This window comes from Tenrec ecaudatus, chromosome 2 (assembly GCF_050624435.1).
Source record: "Tenrec ecaudatus isolate mTenEca1 chromosome 2, mTenEca1.hap1, whole genome shotgun sequence".
NCBI lineage: Eukaryota > Metazoa > Chordata > Mammalia > Afrosoricida > Tenrecidae > Tenrec > Tenrec ecaudatus.
In genome coordinates this window covers 234,296,881-234,314,268 of record NC_134531.1, presented here as the reverse complement: position 1 = coordinate 234,314,268, position 17,388 = coordinate 234,296,881, and the positions used below count along the sequence as shown (strand labels likewise).

The 17,388-nt window shown below is 37.6% G+C and overlaps 1 pseudogene; it reads left to right on the top strand.

The window, feature by feature from the left end:
* The first annotated feature begins 1,449 nt into the window (after positions 1–1,449).
* Positions 1,450–2,183, top strand: LOC142441390 (cytochrome b5 type B pseudogene; annotated as a pseudogene).
* The last annotated feature ends 15,205 nt before the right edge of the window (positions 2,184–17,388 follow it).

Sequence of the window (17,388 nt, the reverse complement as noted above, 5' to 3'; positions counted from 1 at the left end):
AATGAGTCCTTCAGGTTGGAAGGCACTCACAATACTACTGGGGATAGCTGTCTTCCCCAAATAGAGTTTACTTTAACGATACGGATGGAGCCAAACTTTGGGGAATATTTAATGATGTGGCACAACTCAGAATGAGTAGAAGCAGCTGAAATTATAGATTATAATCAAACACAGAATGTAGAAAATATGAATACAAACATTGGAAGGCGTACATAAAATGAGACTATAAACATCAATACAGTAGGCATTGTGAGATGAAATGGATTGTTGCTGGCCATTCTGAACTGGACAATCATGGTTAATATACCAATAATGACATATTGAAGGAAATTGTCATATCCTTTGTTAAATAGAACATTTCAAGGTTCATACTGAAATATCCTGCTGTCAGTGATAGAATAATCATAAAAAACATTTAGTTACTACCATAATTTTTCATATTTATGCACCAATTAATATTACCAAAGCTGGAGAAATAGAATATTTTCACAACTTCTGTAGTCTAAAGTTGATCACACGTGTCATTAAGTTATATTGATAATTACTCCTACTTGGCTTGGGAAAGGCAAAGGATTGATACTTGGAAAATATATGGCCTTGGGGATATAGAGCTAGATAGAGATTTCATGATATAATTTTACAAAACCTACCATGCATTGAGTAAAATAAGAATTAAATCCATTGCATTTGGGGAAAGAAAATGATAGAATCACCAGTCAGAACAAGGTCAATTGTTCATACACAAGTTCAAGTTGAAGCTGAAGAAATAATAAAAACAAGTCCAGAAGACCCTCTTCCTTAATCTCACTGCTATTGAGTCAATGCTAACTCAGAGTGTTCACTCTGTGGGTTTTGAGAATGTAACTGTTCATAGGACTGGAAAATTTAGTATTTCTCCCAAGGAGTTGCTGGTAGTTTTCAACTGTCAACAGTGTAACCGTAGCTAATGTCCAAGCAGTATACCACTTACGTAATTGCAATTATCATGTGTGAGTTAACGCAGGATGTTACAATAGACTATTGAAGCCAGAAGAGAAGGGCAGGGTGTCATGGGAACAAAGAGTGGAGTAAAAATTTGTAAATCTGTTGGAGGATGGAAATATATATGATCTCCATCTCTTAGGAAGTTAGATAGCTTTTAATGTTCCTATTATACTATTGTTGTACTATTTGTAAACAATATAGAATGAAAACTGATAATTATGAGTAATATTTATTCTTTTTGTATGGCTCTGCTTACTTAATACTGTTTTCATTAATTTTGAAGTGCATAGAAAAGGCTGATTTTGCAAAATTTGATTGTTTTCCTTATATCATCCTTCATTTCTACTTTTTTTTATTTTCAGCAAACTTTTTGCTTTTTAATAGAGCTAAGTCCAGAAGGTTAATCATTAGACAATTGTTTATTTGTGAAAAATCACGATCACGGAGCACGGCAGTGCACCTCCAGGAAGTTAGTAGGTGAAACCCAGGTAGCAGGGAAGCGGCGGTACTGCTGCCCTAATGGCGACGGAGAAAGTTAGCAGCAGCGACGGGGAAGGACCAGAGGTCGAGACCTCGGTCACCTATTACCGGCTGGAGGAGGTGGCGAAGCGCAATTCAACGAAAGAAATATGGCTGGAGATCCACGGGCGAGTCTACGATGTCAACCGCTTTCTCGAAGAGCACCTATTACCGGCTGGAGGAGAGGAGGTCCTGCTGGAAAAAGCCGGTATCGATGCAAGTGAAAGTTTTGAAGATGTAGGCCACTCCTCTGATGCCAGAGAAATGCTAAAGCAGTACTATATTGGTGACGTCCATCCGTGTGACCTTAAAACTGATAATGACAAGGACCCTCTGAAAAATAATTCGTGAAAAAGTTGCTGGTCACTTTGGGTCCTCCCGGTCCTAGGCGCGATTCTCTTGGGCTTCCTGTACCGTTACGACACGTCCGAAAGCAGATCCTCCTGAGGAGGCCTTGGTGGAGCCTGGAAAGCACAGCATGTGGGAGTGAAACCAGAGACTTGCTTTGGGGGCTGCAGAATTATCTGCCTCTTGAATCCTGTCAGTTGTATACTTCCCTCTTGGCACCAAGGCAGCTGGCCGGATAGCCAACTCAGACAACGACCTTCTTCTCCCAGAGCCTTATCTCAAAAGCATTTGCTCCCATTGCTGTGTTCTTCTCAACATTTCCTTCTTCCACAGCTTACTCATCAACTTAGAGTGTTAGGTCATAGTCTTTGAAAGTACTGTAAGATATCATAATTGCTCCATTTTTATTTGGAACTAACAGTAGGCTTATTTGCATTATATCAAATGCAAGTAAATGTATTGTCATTATACCAAAAGATAAAGACAGTGATAAAAAACATAAAGAGAAACACACACTACTGAAGCATCAATACCAAATCAATGTTTCCTAATTTTGTGACTAGATGAGATTAAATTGTACATATTTATACCCGGATTAAGTGACATTGGCATACATCACGTTCTAAGTCATACAACTGTCCTTGAAAAACAGACTGATAATTGTTAGCTTCTTCCACATATTTAGTCATTTCTCATTCACTGACTTACAAAGAAGTCATTTATTATAAGATGAGAAAATGGAGAGTCAAGGCATTGAACTAAGTCAACCAGATCATAAAGCTATTTATAGAGACTTCCCTAAAAATATTTTTTATAGCTCAGTGAGGTATGCTTTCATCCCACTCACTTTGCTAGTCCATTATGGATAGCTTGAAAAGGCAATCTGTTGTTGCTACTTGCCTTTGAGTTGATTCTGACTCATGAAAACTTCACGTGTGCAGAGTAGAGCTGCTTTGGGGGATTCTCAAAGTTTGGAACTTCCAGAAGCATATTGCTAAACCTATCCTTCAGGGGTCCTCTGCATAAGCCTTAACCGCTAAGGTTTGCAGTTGAGTGCTTCATCTTTTATGGGCCACACCATGACTCCTTTACTACTTTTGTTACTGGTGAGACCTGTATTTCCCAGTGACTCTCCCAATCTCTCAAGTGAATGGGAAAGCCACTCTATCATGTTTTATAAATGCTGTCACCTGGCAGGGGACCCATGTACCTCCATTAAACTGAAGAAATGGCCTAGTACAATGGGGACCACTTGGGATATAATTGTCCCACATAATTTTTATCAAACATTTTATTATCTCAAAAAATGTATTTCTCTTGATTTCCACATGACTTTCATTATTAAAATGCATAGATCAAAAAATCTTAGCAGAAAAATTTTGATTATGAAAGAGTTGAAGCAATAATAAAAAAGAAACTCTCTGCCATCAAATCGATTCCGATTCATAGTGACCCTATAGAATAGGGTAGAAATGCTCCTGTGAATTTCCAAGACTGCTTGTAGGAGTAGGAAGTGCCATCTTTCTCCAGAGGAGCAGCTGGTGGTTTCAAACTGTGGACCTGTGGATCACAGTCCAATGTTTAACCACTATGCTACCCAGGAACCAGCTAAAGAACTATTTTTTGAAAGACAAATTTGGTTCTTTTTGACTTTTTTTGTTGTATTTAATCTAGCAAAATCAGTATTTTAAAAGTTTGCTAAAACTAAATTCATTGAACTAATTGAATGAATCTTTCATATGATCTCTAGTACTCTGTATGTTATTCCACTGTTGTTACTTTGAATTTCTTCCCCACTATCAAATAATTCACATCATCATGATTTCCAAATATTTCTATAGTAGATTGTAATAGACATTGCAGTGAACTTAAATTTCTTATATGCACCTCTCTCCAAGTCTCTGTAACTCTCACCAAATGACTGAGTGGGGTCATTGTGTCTCACAGAATGACCTCTAGTTCTAGCGAGTTCTATCATCCATTGCAATGGCTCCACAGAACGCACAGACAATGCTCAGGATTATGAAGTTTATTATGAAAGGTTACAGGTTTCAATTCAAGTGATAGCAGCCGAGGATACAGTTGTTCGATCAAAGTTGTTGAAGGGCTGGCAATAAATGGCCCAAGACATGCCAGTTTGGTGTAGAATTCACCCCACAGGCACTGCGCTCCAGCTCCACAGGTCAGTGCACCAAGCGCCTTGAATTAAGTGCCCACGGGAACCAGACTTCATAAGCAAGCCTCCTCCTGCCTCAAAGCACTATGCTTTACTTGATTCTATGAGTTGGCAAGTTCATGGCTTTGTCTTCTGTTCTGACTTCTGGTCCTGCTGCTGCTTCTCTCATGTCAAGCTCTCTTTCTGGAGCAAGAAAGTTCATTGTGCAGAGAATTTAGGGCGCAGATGACATGGTTTCACTGCTGACTTTGGCCAGTCGTGAGATTCCTCCTTCCTGCTTCTGAAATCCCAATGAATCATTGTATCCCTGACAGAAGGCAATCCCATTGAATCCTTTTCACAGTCCCTCACAACTGACTCACAGGAACATCTTCCCCACTTCTCTCACATAGACCCATAAATAAAGTTGTTTGGTGGGATTTACAAAGATTATGGCCAGAATAGTCATATTAAATAATCTACTGCCTTACATGCCACCATCTTCCAGCTATTTTCAATTTACACTTGAAGGATTAGATTAATTCCCCCAATTTCAACCCATTTAATATATGAGATAGTTTACTGTGCCAGCCTGGCCCATAAAACATGTGGGATTAATTGAAGGGTGGAGAGATAAATGGCTCGGTGAGCCTCACCTTTCTTGTCTCTCGCTCTTTAATCATTGGACCAGTGTGCAGCTGCCTTGCTTGTTCTGTACCTTAATTTAAAGGGTACACGGCCTGTGGGACTCCTAGCATGTAGACTGTGTCGCTGTAAGCTGAGGTCCCTTTAAGACCACAGGATTGAAATGTGCATCTTGAGCTGGGGACTGACAGTTGGTGACCTGGCTGACAGTTGGTGACCTAACTTGCTTTTGCTGCCTGTGCTGGGATAGCCTAGGTCTCCCTCTCTACAGAGGACTACCACCTGGTGGTGCTCAAGACTTGAAAGACTGCCAGTGTCTCACAACTCTCTCACAGGAGTGAGTCGCACTGAGTCATTTGTACTGCTTTATAATTTAACTGTTCACTTCTTGTATTATATATCTATATGTTTATAATTTAACTGATCATTTCTTGTGATATATATATATATATATATATATGTAAAATTATCAGCAATCTGGTTTTATCTCTCTAGAGAACCCTGTCTAACACACTATGAAAATGCACATAAAACATGAAAACTAGTCACTTTAAAACTTTACTTCTCCTCATTTTAGATATCTAAATAAGTCTGGTTGCTTAGTGGTTATGAGTTATGCTTCCATCCTCAATGTTGGCAGTTCGAAACCACTAGCCACTTCCCTGGTGAAAGAGGGCTTTTTGCTCCCACAAACAGGCACAGTCTCAGGAAACCACCAGCGCAGCTCTGCCTTGCCCATGCAGGGTTGTTCTGAGCTGACATCACTTTATGGCAGACAGCATTAGATACTTCACCTCTAAATTGCCATCCTGACAACCAATTACTCGGAGGATACAGGCTTCTTGATGTGAAGAATCTGCCTGTCTGATTGGACTTTTGGGCATCACACCGATAGGCAAAATTTAGTTCAGAGCAGACATAAAATTCCAGCAGTTTCTACCAGTTTACAGTATTAAACATCTTTCTTTCTTCTTTTGGCAGTGTTTTGGTCATCTCATTCCTAATTGGACACCAGCTTCAAATTTGGGAGTCCACACATGCACAACTCTGCACTTCAGACTAGCAGACCCCTTCACACACAGCGATCAGCCCTAGCCCTCTGGAGCGAGGTCATGCCTTAGGCTCAATATCACGCAACTCTTTAAAATTCAGACCAACTTCTTCCTCTTCTCTTTCATCTCTAGCCTGTGTGGGCCAGGTCATCTGGTACAAAGAAAACTGTCTGAAATCAACTTGTATCTTCACTATTGCTTTTCCCCACACTTGCACTCTGCAAGTGTGTTTACGTAGTTACCTTCAAAGCATACCAAGCTGTCTGCTCTCTGTTGTAATTAGGTGACATTGAGTTGGCTCCAACCCAAAACAACCGTCTGTAGAACAGAGTGAAACACTGCACCCTCCTTACAATCATTCCTACATCTGAGCTCATCGATGCAGCCACTATGAATCCATCTTGCAGAGGACTTTCCTCTTTTCCATCACCCCTCCACTTTACCAAATTTTTTTTTTTTCTCCAGGCACCAGTCGCTCGAAAGTATGTAAGACTAGGTTTTTGCCATCCTTGCCTCTCAGGAGGACTCTGGCCTTACTTTTTCCAAGACAGATTGGTTTGTCCTTTTGGCACTCCATGGTGCGTTCAATATTTTTCTACAACCCCGCAATTAAAATGCATTGATTCTTCTTTGTTCCCCTTTGCCAATACCCAACTTTCCTATGCATACGATACCATGGATAATACCATGGCATGGCACACCTTAGTCCTCAAAGTAACATCTTTGCCCTTTAATACTCTAAAAAGGTCTTGTGCAGTAGATTTACCTAATGCCATATGTCTTTTGATCTCTTGGCTGCTGTTTCTGTGAACATTGATTGTGGATCCAAGTAAGACTAAATCTTTGACAACTTCAACCTTTCCTCCATTTACCACAATATCACCTACTGGTCTGATTGTGAGGAGTTTGGTCTTCTTTACATTGAGTTTTAATCCATACTGAAGGTTTCAATATTCCATCTTCATCAGTACGTGCTTCAATTCCTCCTCATTGTCAGCAAGCTAGGTTGTGTCATCTGCACACTGCAGATTGTTAATGTTTCCTCTGTTCTTGATGCCCCAGCTTCTCTAGCTGCCCTTAACATCAATACTAGAATGGAGCTTTCTCAGATAGACACAGAATGTTCTAGCATCTCTGCATCCAATGGAAAACTGCTTGCTCAAAACTCAAAAATCTAAATGGTCTCTCTCTTTTTTCAATCTCTACAGACTTTCCTCAGGCTTCCACCGAAGACCCCGTGACCTTAAAATAACGCCCGTATGCCCGCCGGAGCACGATGCTTTGGGGAACCAACTGCCAGGGCAGCGGCGTGAAACCACAAGCAGCTCTGCAGGAGAAAGAAGCATCATCTCAGACATTCACAGGCGTCGCTCGACCCTGCCCTTAAGGGTTACCATGAGGCAGCATCAGTTGGATGACAGTGATTTTTTGGGTACTTCTTGACAATACTTAATTCTCCTTTTAGCATATCCAATCAACTATCAGATGAAAATGGGATAGCAAGCTCGTTGTAACCATGAACTCATATTGATTTCTATCATACATGCAGACCCATTTACAATATTAGGTAGGAGAAACACTTAATATCCATACTTTAGTCATATAAACAAAAACTCAACATTTTAAAATATACTCAAATTTAATCTTCTGTTTCATCACTTGATTGCATATCTCTTCTGTGCATAGGTCCTTGGGCCTCTAGAAGAGTGAATCTAGTAGACCTGGCTCCCTATTAATCATCTTACCTAAGCAGCCTGCCTTTTGCCCACACCACTCCAGAAACCGCTTGACATCTTTCAGCTGAGCATATCATTTCTTACAGTTCTTTTGGTCACTACAGGAAAGAATAATCAAAGTCATCATCCAAGAATGATTTATTTCTTTTACTTCTCATACGCTTTGTCTCTTACAAAACACCCATCATGTAATGATCTTGGAGCCATTGTCATGAATCCCATGCTCTTGACTCCCAAAGGTCCTCTCAGCCACACCACTCTACTGTTTCTCTTTCTGCCACTTATCTTCTGACAACGGTAGCTCTAATATTTCGGATATTTTTAAGGCAAACAGTGTGTGATATGCTAATAGGAGGGATTGGTCAGTTTGACCATTCACCTGAAAATGAAAGAAGTATATCAGAAGCAGGAAGAGGTCATCTCAAGACTATCAGGAAAGAAAAGCATCAATGCAAGACCCTTGTTCAGAGTGGCCAAGACAGACAGCAGAGACCAAGTCCCAGGGGCCAATGCGGCAAAGCAAAGGAGCCGCTGCCAAACAGATGAAAAGGGTTGAACTGATGAGACCATGAAACAGCGAGGCAGCACTGCAGTCGTGCTTCCTGACCCAAAGAGGCGATGCCTACGGGATGGTATAACGGAAAGGCTGAGAACCACAGGGACACTTGGCTGCTGGCTGAGAAGAACTACTGCTGTGTGTTGATTATTATATTCTTAATGTGTTCTTTTTGGGGATTGTGGTAACCTGTTAACTTCCCTAATAAGCTTCCAGACACATGATTATTGTCTGTGCGATCACTGCAACAGATGATTGGACACAGCAGAGAAGCACAATGGGACAAACAAATGGTGTCCAAGGGCAAAAGAAGGATGGAAGAGAGAGAGATTGTCTGCCCTCTGCCTTGTAACAATTGGCTTGGACTGCTGTCAGGACGGATTTTCTCTTTTGTGCAGCTGGAGGGGGCCAGAGGTGGTCCCAAGTCATTTTCTCAGACATACTGCAGGCAACACAATATTCCTAACTCCTTTTAATAGACATTTTATCTTCTTGGAGGTTTATGTTTAGAGGACATATTTCTTTCGTTGATGTTGTTTCCTAGGAGAACTATTAATTTATTATTTAGAAAGTATATTTTATTAATGAGGTTCCAGGTTTCTGGGTATTGCATCTAAATATTCTACAGATATTTTTATAGAAAAACAGCAAATTGTTTCAATGATGGTAAAGCATTTTACATAGGGAAGAAAAATGGAAATGACAGTCTCACCCACAGTATTAAAATGTTTTCCAAAGAATGGGTTTGGATGATTTTGTGGCCTCCATCTTGATGTGTTTCTATATTACTAAATATCATGTTGTTCTACTTTCTAATATGCTGCATTTTAAAGATATCGTTACCAGAATATTAATTATGTTGTCTGTGACACACATACACATAAATATATATATTCTTTCCCTTAGATACAATATTGCATGAGTTCTTGCATGCAAGATCTGTTACCATGAGGCAATTACAATCACACTTATGCTTTTCCTGATCCAATCATATAATTGAAGTGCCTGATTACAGACTAGAAAAACTAATCATGAAAGAAAACATGCTTAAGTGTAGGATGAAAAAGAAACAATTTATAATATTCCTATTTATTTTGCAGATTTGTCTTATTTCATATTTTACCTAATTTTATACCTGCTATATTAAATGTTTATATCCAATTTTATACCCAATTAACCCAGGAAGACTCTTGTTTAATATCCTCTATAAAAATCCAGAAGAAAACAGTAAACATGGTATTAGAAATGTATTTACCATGAAAATAAAACAATGGAATAAGAACCTACACCAGAAAATGGGCATACATCAATTCTCTTGCATGGTCCTGATTACATTTATAATTTCAGAATGATATCTTGCGACGTACAAGTACAATGAAAAGATAGGGAGAATAGTTAAAGAGAATTTTATAGATCCAACCATAGCAAGAAAGTGGTAAATTTAGAGAAAAAATATTAAAAGTGTAATCAGCAAAACTTAATGGTTCTGGTGAATTTCATTCCCTCTGGCAAATAAATGATGAGAATAAAAGGGCAACAAAGATAAGGTTTGAGGCATCATTGGACAGATTTTGTCAAAAGATGAAGACTTACATCTGACTTTAAAATGTTTCATTGTAGTTTTAGAAATAAAAATGAGGTGTATCTCAGTGAAATTTAGTCCTAGAAAAGAGGCTTTACTAATACGATTGTGTGCTTCTCAGTTATTCTCAGTTAGTCCTGATGGCAATGTGGATTCAGGAGGCTTGAACTCTGTTGAACACAGATGAGGCTGTCTACTTCAGGAAAGGTTTACAGGGCCAACCCCCCCCCCAAAAAAAAAGAAAAGTTATAATCTGTTTATATGGGTTGCTATGAGTCAGAATTGACTCCATGAAAGTGGGTTTATAAAATTACTCTCAAGTAATGACTCGAAATATCCTGAAGGAACAGTTCCTTGGGCAGCTAAGAAATAATAAAGCAAAGCAAACTAAACTAAACAAACAAGATACAAAGTAAGTAAACAAAAACGTCACAGCTATTTCTCCAATTCTGACGCATAGTCATACCATATAGGGCTTTCAAAACTGCAAATCTTTATGGAAACAACCCATCTCAACTTTCTCCACAGAGCAGCTGGTGGGCTGGAATGGCAAACCTGTGGTAAACAGACCAAGTCCTGATCACCAAGACCACCTGCTTACCTAATACAGAATAAGGGTCTCTCTCTCTCTCTTTCTCCTCTCCCCTAATGTAGTTTTGAAATATATTAGCAAAACACTTCCAACTTGTGCTAAAACGAATAGACCCAGTAAAATATGTAAGACAACAATTTACAACCAAAATTCTACTGGTAGGAAACAGAATAATGCTGCTTGTTAAGAGTCATTGAGTGAATTTAGATGAAAACATGGGCAACATTGATAGAAGAAATAGGACTTAGAAAGTGAACAGATATCCTAGCCATTCAAATTGAGAGCAATGTTATTTATTCTCAGACCTTACAATCTTTTTTATTTTTTTAAATCAGTATAATCCTCTCTGGGTTTCAGATCACTATCAAGTAGTTATGAACTTTGTTGGCATAGTGGTGTGCGTTTGACTGCTAGCTGATGGTCAGCAGTTCAAATACACCAGCCAATCCTCCTGAGAAATATGAGATTTTATAATTCAGTGCAAGGTTACAGTCTCAGAAACTCAATGGTCAGTTCTCAATGCTCAGAAACTCAATGTCCTATAGGGTCACCCTCTATGTCAGACAGGATGGTAAGCAGCCTGTTCATCTGATGGGTTAGTTAGATTAAGGGTCACAGACTTTGATATAGATTACAAATTAATGTAAAGAAAGACAAAATCTTCACAACTAAACCAACAGTTAACATCATAAGCAGGGGAAAGATTGAATTTATCGAGTATTTCATCTTGCTTGGATCCACAATCAATGCTCATGTAAGCAGCAGCTCAGAGATCACACAATGCATTGAATTGGGTAAATCTGCTACACAAGACCTCTTTAACATGTTGAAAAGTAAGTTGTCACTTTGAAGACTAAAGTGCATCTGACCCAAGCCATATTATTTACAATAGCCTCATTTTAATATTATTTTAGTTTATGAATACTCTTTGCTTTCTTATTGATTGAATTTCTGCTCTATTTTATTTGGTCATTGCGTTTATGGTATTTTCTTTGTTTTTTTTATGCTTTCCTGAATAGGGAAGTTTGAATAGATCTATGAAGACAGCAAGTGGATTAATAATTACCTTGGGAATGGTCGGATTAGTTGAAGAGAAATGAAGAATCAAGAGCAACGGGTACAAAAAGGAGGAAAATGTTTCAATGATTGTGGAGATGATTGCACAAACCTCCTTAATATGATTGAATAATTATGTGATTTAATGTTAATTATAACTCAATAAAACTCTTAGGGAAAAAAGGTATTTTTAGACCTATTAATCTAGTGCTGTAGTGGATAGGAGTTGGGCAGTAATCTGCATGGGTGGCCATTTGAAACCACTAACAGCTCTGCAGGAAAAAAGACTGGACTTTCTACTTCTGTGAACAAAACTCAGAACCTGCAACTCAGAAACCTATAGGGAGTTGCCATGAGTCAGCATTGACTTGATGGCAGTAAATCTGGTTTGGTATTAATCTATTGCACATCACTATAGACATGGTGAATTAAGAAAATAAGATTTTACATTACTTGGAGTGGAAGTTGTTAAAGTAGCTGCTACAGAAGCCATTGGTTTTTAGGTTACTAAGGAAAGGATATTAGAATACTGTAGAAATAAAACAGGTGATGCAATATAATATCTTTGTAAAAATAATGACTGAAATTCTGACCAAATGAATAATACTTGTTGGAAGGAGAATTGTTATCTATGGACTGTATTGAGAAGAATATTTAGATATTTTTAAATTTAGAATGTTTATGGAAAACAACCAATAAAATAGGGTATACTGTGAAGGGCCTTTGAGCCTGTTCTTACTCAGCAATGTTATATACAATGGAAGAAAAAATTTCTCAGTTTTTAAAAATATGCTATATAAAGCATAGGACTCGAGGGTACATCGGTAAATAGATCTTCATAAGTTAGTGTTTCTTGATGTCCCCAGGGAAGAACACCATGCTTGTCAAAGTGGGAGTTAGGGCAGGAGTAAAATGAGGAGCATGACCCTGGGCAAGATGGACTGGCACAGTGGCTGCAACCCCACTTGCCAAGCTCAGTGTGTTAGTTATCTCATCTCCTGGGCTTGGTGGGGTTCCATGCTCCTGGTAAACCAGGTCACTAGCAATTCCCCTTCAATTCTGGGTGACAGACTGATTTTCCCAGCTAATCTGAATGACAGCCTGCCTCCTGGGAAAGATGTGGCAGTCCCATTTTTGAGAAAGTGAGAGTCTCTAACCTGGAACTGGCTAAGTATCACCCGTACCCTTTGTGCTCTGACAGTCTTGTTGGTTTCTGGGCTGTCCATAGCGTCATTTTTTCATTTGTTTGTAGGGTAAGAGAAGATCAAAACCAAGTCGTTCCGTTGATCCATTTTGTGATTGTAGAATTCCAGAAATTGAAAATCTTCTTTATTTCATTCTATCTTTGTATTCTTAAGTTAACCGTGCATTTTGCTGAGATGATAAATTTAATTCATAAGTCATAAACTCAATGTCTCTAGCAAATGGAATCTGTACAACCAGGTTATGGAATAAATAATAAATACTATTCCTTATAGAAAAGTACAGTTTATTACATATAAACACTCATTTTCAAATAAAATTAAAGCCTCCTTATAGATCTAAAATAAAGAAGAAAAATTGAATAATGATTTATATGTTTCACTTAAACCTCATATGCCATCTACTCATTGGGAAATCCTTAGCTTATTAAGAACATTACTTTCTATCTAAACAATGTAATTGGTATAAATATTAACAGAGTTTTGAGCCCATAGTTATAAAATTATATATAAATTACATTTAAAGATTGCTTTTAATATTGTCACTTTAATATAAAAAAACTTAATATTATAGTCTCTCTTCAAGGTCTACAATAAAACCCTACTGTATAAATTAAAAGGAAAAATATTGTATTGCCAGGAAAACACAAATTCTGAGTAAATAGCTTATTATATCAAGGGAGGATGATTAAAATACATCCTCTTAATGACCTCAGAAGTAAAAACTAATGGAAAAATAATTCTAATATTTTTGGAAACACAGCTGAGGTTGTTCAAATACCACCCACTTTGGAGCATTTGTACTAGAAGCACTCAAATCAGTGACACCTTTGTCTGTAGTTTATCAGGGACAACCACGGAATAAAGTACTTTTCCCCCCTTTTAATTCAACAGAACTACTTTTGTGACCATGCCCATAAATCACCACTTTTGACCTCTACAACCTCGTTTCACTACACCAGAAAAGAAAAAAGGCCTACCCTATTTCCTCAAGGCATCACAAAAATCAAAGTCAATTTCCTTTTGAACTCTCCTTCTAAAGTATCAAGGAGAAGTAATCATCTTCTTACAAATGCTCCCACCACCATCCCTTCAATGCTGCCAGACATCCAAACAAACTCCCATTTGACATAGAAAATGCTTCTCCTCATAGAGAATTCAGTGAGAGTGTGACCTTCGCAACGTTGTCCTGATTGATCAAATCTGTGTCCTTCGAGGCAAAAAAGTAGTAACAAACAGTTCCAATTATTTCTCTAAGTTTCCTCTCTTGAAGAAATAGAAAACAATTCTTCCTACATGTAGTCATTCACTCATCCAGGATACACTGGATTGTTTACCTATCTCAGAATCTGTAGTAACCTTAAAGATGCAGTGAGGGCCAAAACTGACATGGAGGAGCATAGAGCTCCTGATTCCACGCTGGGGTTCTGGCCTCGTAGTCAAGAGTAGCCTGACTAAGGAGAAAGATTGAAGTGCCAAGGCTTGAAGTTTGATGAAATAAATGCAACAAAACTGTTTCTAATCTATAGGATTTTTAAAGTCAGAATGGCAGTGGAGTATAACTCCAGCCTAGTATTCAGAGGGAGAAATTCTAAATGCAGCTGATTGACATGTTATTGTTTAATGTTTACTCCATGCATGGTTTGCTTTCATAAGTATTGAAAGTTTGTTTTTAGAAATTAAAACAGATAATATATTATAAAGTATCATTTGCAATAATTAATAAACAAATTAAAAACCCTTATGTACCTTTCCAGGTGTGTAGTTTCCTGCTGAAAATAAAAATGAAAAGAACAAAACCTGATTAATTCATCATTGTTTTGTATCCACTGTATACAGTGAATTACAATCATGAAAGTGAGGCCACATTATTTTTTATATGTAAACATATAGGTTTGGTAATTGAGAGAAAAACGTTTTCCAAATGCAAAATTCTAGTTGTGTTTGGCCTGTGAAGATTTTCCTGAAACCGAAGCCTGTCCTCTATTTGTGGCCAGTGATAGAGGATAAAATGGGGTGCCGGGGGGCCCCGAACGCTTGGAAGATGGGAAATGTGAAGAGCGAGGCCAGACACCAGTAGAAAGCTCAGCACTATCCCCACATGTGATTGGAGCCCTGGCCACTGCACTTACTCTTTCAAAGTTCTTCAAACTCTCCTATCGAAAAGTTAATGTGACATTAGTCTCTGTACATTGAAAACTAGTTTATTGTCTTATTACTCCTTATGCATGTTGAAATGAATGACTAATAGACAAGGTTTTAGCTATTGTTTAATGTAAAAATGCAAAGATGATGCATTTTTGCTCTTATAAGTCTATAAAATTCAACAACAAAGAAACAAACACAAGGTCATCTTTTGATACACTAGTTTTCAAAAAATATTTTGTATTTAGTTCAGGAAGGTATTTTGTTTATTGTTAAGTAGTAGTTTTCATAATGGCGAATGCTTTATTAATATTGTTATTATCCCTTTGGTTAAATTTGAAATTTTAAAATAGTCATGTAGCAGAATAGTAGGATATCTACTTCAAAAGCACCATGCAACATATAATTTATTTTCCATCTTCTTTAACTACTCATCAAGAAAGCTGTATCTATATTAGCTTTCAATTGTAAGCATGTCAAAATATGTATAAGTAAATATATTTATCTAAATATATATGTGCACATTATTACCTAAATATATTTCTTTCTGTTTAATGTATCAAAAATTTAGAAATATTTTGAGAAAAAGAGATTGGTTATCATAATAAAATCAAATCTACTGTCTAGTATATTAAAAATGCTTGAACATAAATTCAAGCTTGGGTCAAAGGGACTTGAATCCAATCTTAGTTTGGTCTTTCCTAGGATTTCATCTCAGGCACACTACATCACTCCCCAAGATCTTTTATAGTCTTCTTGAAATGGGAATAAATTTTATAGTTTCTATAAAGTTAAACATTTGGAGAGAATTACTAAAGGTAGATAGTCTGTATTTTAATTTTAAATAGCATTGCATATTACAAAATAAATATTTAGAAGAAATCATAAGTGAAGATAAATTGAATTTTCAAATTTTTCAAGATAGCATGTAGTAAAAATCATGTCATCAGAGCAGAGAAAAATGTTCTTCTCGCTCTGAAACTGAAGGGAGTTGTTTTTGAGTTTTTGTTCAAATGCTCCTTGTCTTTGAATGCTTTATAAGACATCTTTTTCTGTTTTGTTTTGTTCAGCCTGTTAAACTGATGTGGAAACCCCGGTGATTCAGTGACTTAATCTAGCAATTGTAAACTGGAAGATCAGCAATTTGCATCCTTTTTATTGTTGTGGAAGAAAGATGAGGTAGTGCGCTTCATAAAGATTTCTAATCTCAGAAACGCTGAGAAGCAGTTGTCCTCTGTAGTGTGTTTTCCTCAGGTGCCAGCAAGTTGGAACTGATAATGGCCAGCCTCTGGCCAGCAGAACACAGAACACACTGCCCGATCGGTCCTCTTCTCATGCCTGAGCCCATCAATGCAGTTGCATGTCAACCCCTCTATTGGGGGCCTTCCTGATTTTTGTTGCTGTTTCTTTATCAAGTATGATGTCCTTTTCCAAGGACCACTCTTTATGACAACATATCCAAAGTAAGGGAGACAGTGTCACCATCCTTTCCTCTCTGGAACCTTTTGGCTGCACTTCTTTCAAGACAGAATTGTCCAGTTTTGGGCAGTCAATGGTACTTTCAGTAATCTTCACCAGCACCATAATTCAGATGCAGTGATTCTTCTTTGCTCTTTCTTATTCATTGTTCACCTTTTAGGTGCATATGTGGTTAGTGACAGCACCATGGCCTGGATCAGGCACACTTTTTAACATCTTTGCTTTTCAAAACTCTAGAGAGGCCATGTCATGTGTGGCAGATTTATTCAATGCAATGCATCCTTTGTTTCTTGACTAATGGTCCCATCAGCATAAAAGAACCAAAATCCTGGACAGCTTCACTTTTTTCTCAATTTATAATGATGTTACCTATTAGTCCACTTGGGAGGATATTTTTGTTTGTTTGTTTGTTTACACTGAGTTATAGTCCATAGTGAAAACTGCACTCCTTGATTTTCATTAGCAGGTGCTTCAGGTGCTCCTCATTTTCAGCAAGAAAGGTTATATCATCTGCGTACTGAAGGCTGTTAATAAGCCTTCCTCCAATCCTGATGCCACACTCTTCTTCAATTAATGCACCTTCTCTATTTTCTCAGGAGACAGATTGAATAAATATGGTGAGAGGAGACAACCCTGACACATTCTGTTCATTATGTCAAACCATGAAATGAAATGTGCCCTTGCTCTGTTCACACAACTGTCTCTTTGTCCATGTACAGGTTCTGCAAGAGCACACCGTAGTTGTTTGGAATTCCCACTCTTTTCAAAGCATCTAAAGTTTGTTATTTTGTACCACCATATGACAAGTTAACACACAAGCGGTGGATTCTGTCTATACTCTAGGGTCATTAGAAATCTGAGTGTTAAATCTGAGGGTTGCTCAGAGTTTGGATTCTATGTATTGTTATTCCTGTGTATATCAATAATGAGAGGTGACTTTTGATGGTAGCTTACTTTCCTAATGAATTATTTTTATAATATTTGGTCTCTTCTGAAAAAATTGATTCAGTATAATATACATATATTTATGCATTAAGATTTTAAATGTTTTTAGAAAAAATCAAAATATGCAAATATTATATTTTTACTTTCAATAAACTAGTTTTGGGAAGTCAGACCAAATATGTCCATTGTTCTGGCAGTACATGACGTATTCAATATTCTTCACTAGCTTATAACTTGGATGCTTTGATTATTCTATAATATTCTTTTTATTATACAGAATTCACATGCATTGAGGCAATAAACATTTTTGTGGCGTATGTAGGTGTCCTTTAGTCAACCAAGTGATATCTTTGCTTTTAAACAAAGAGTAATTTTGCAGTAAATTATCTTTA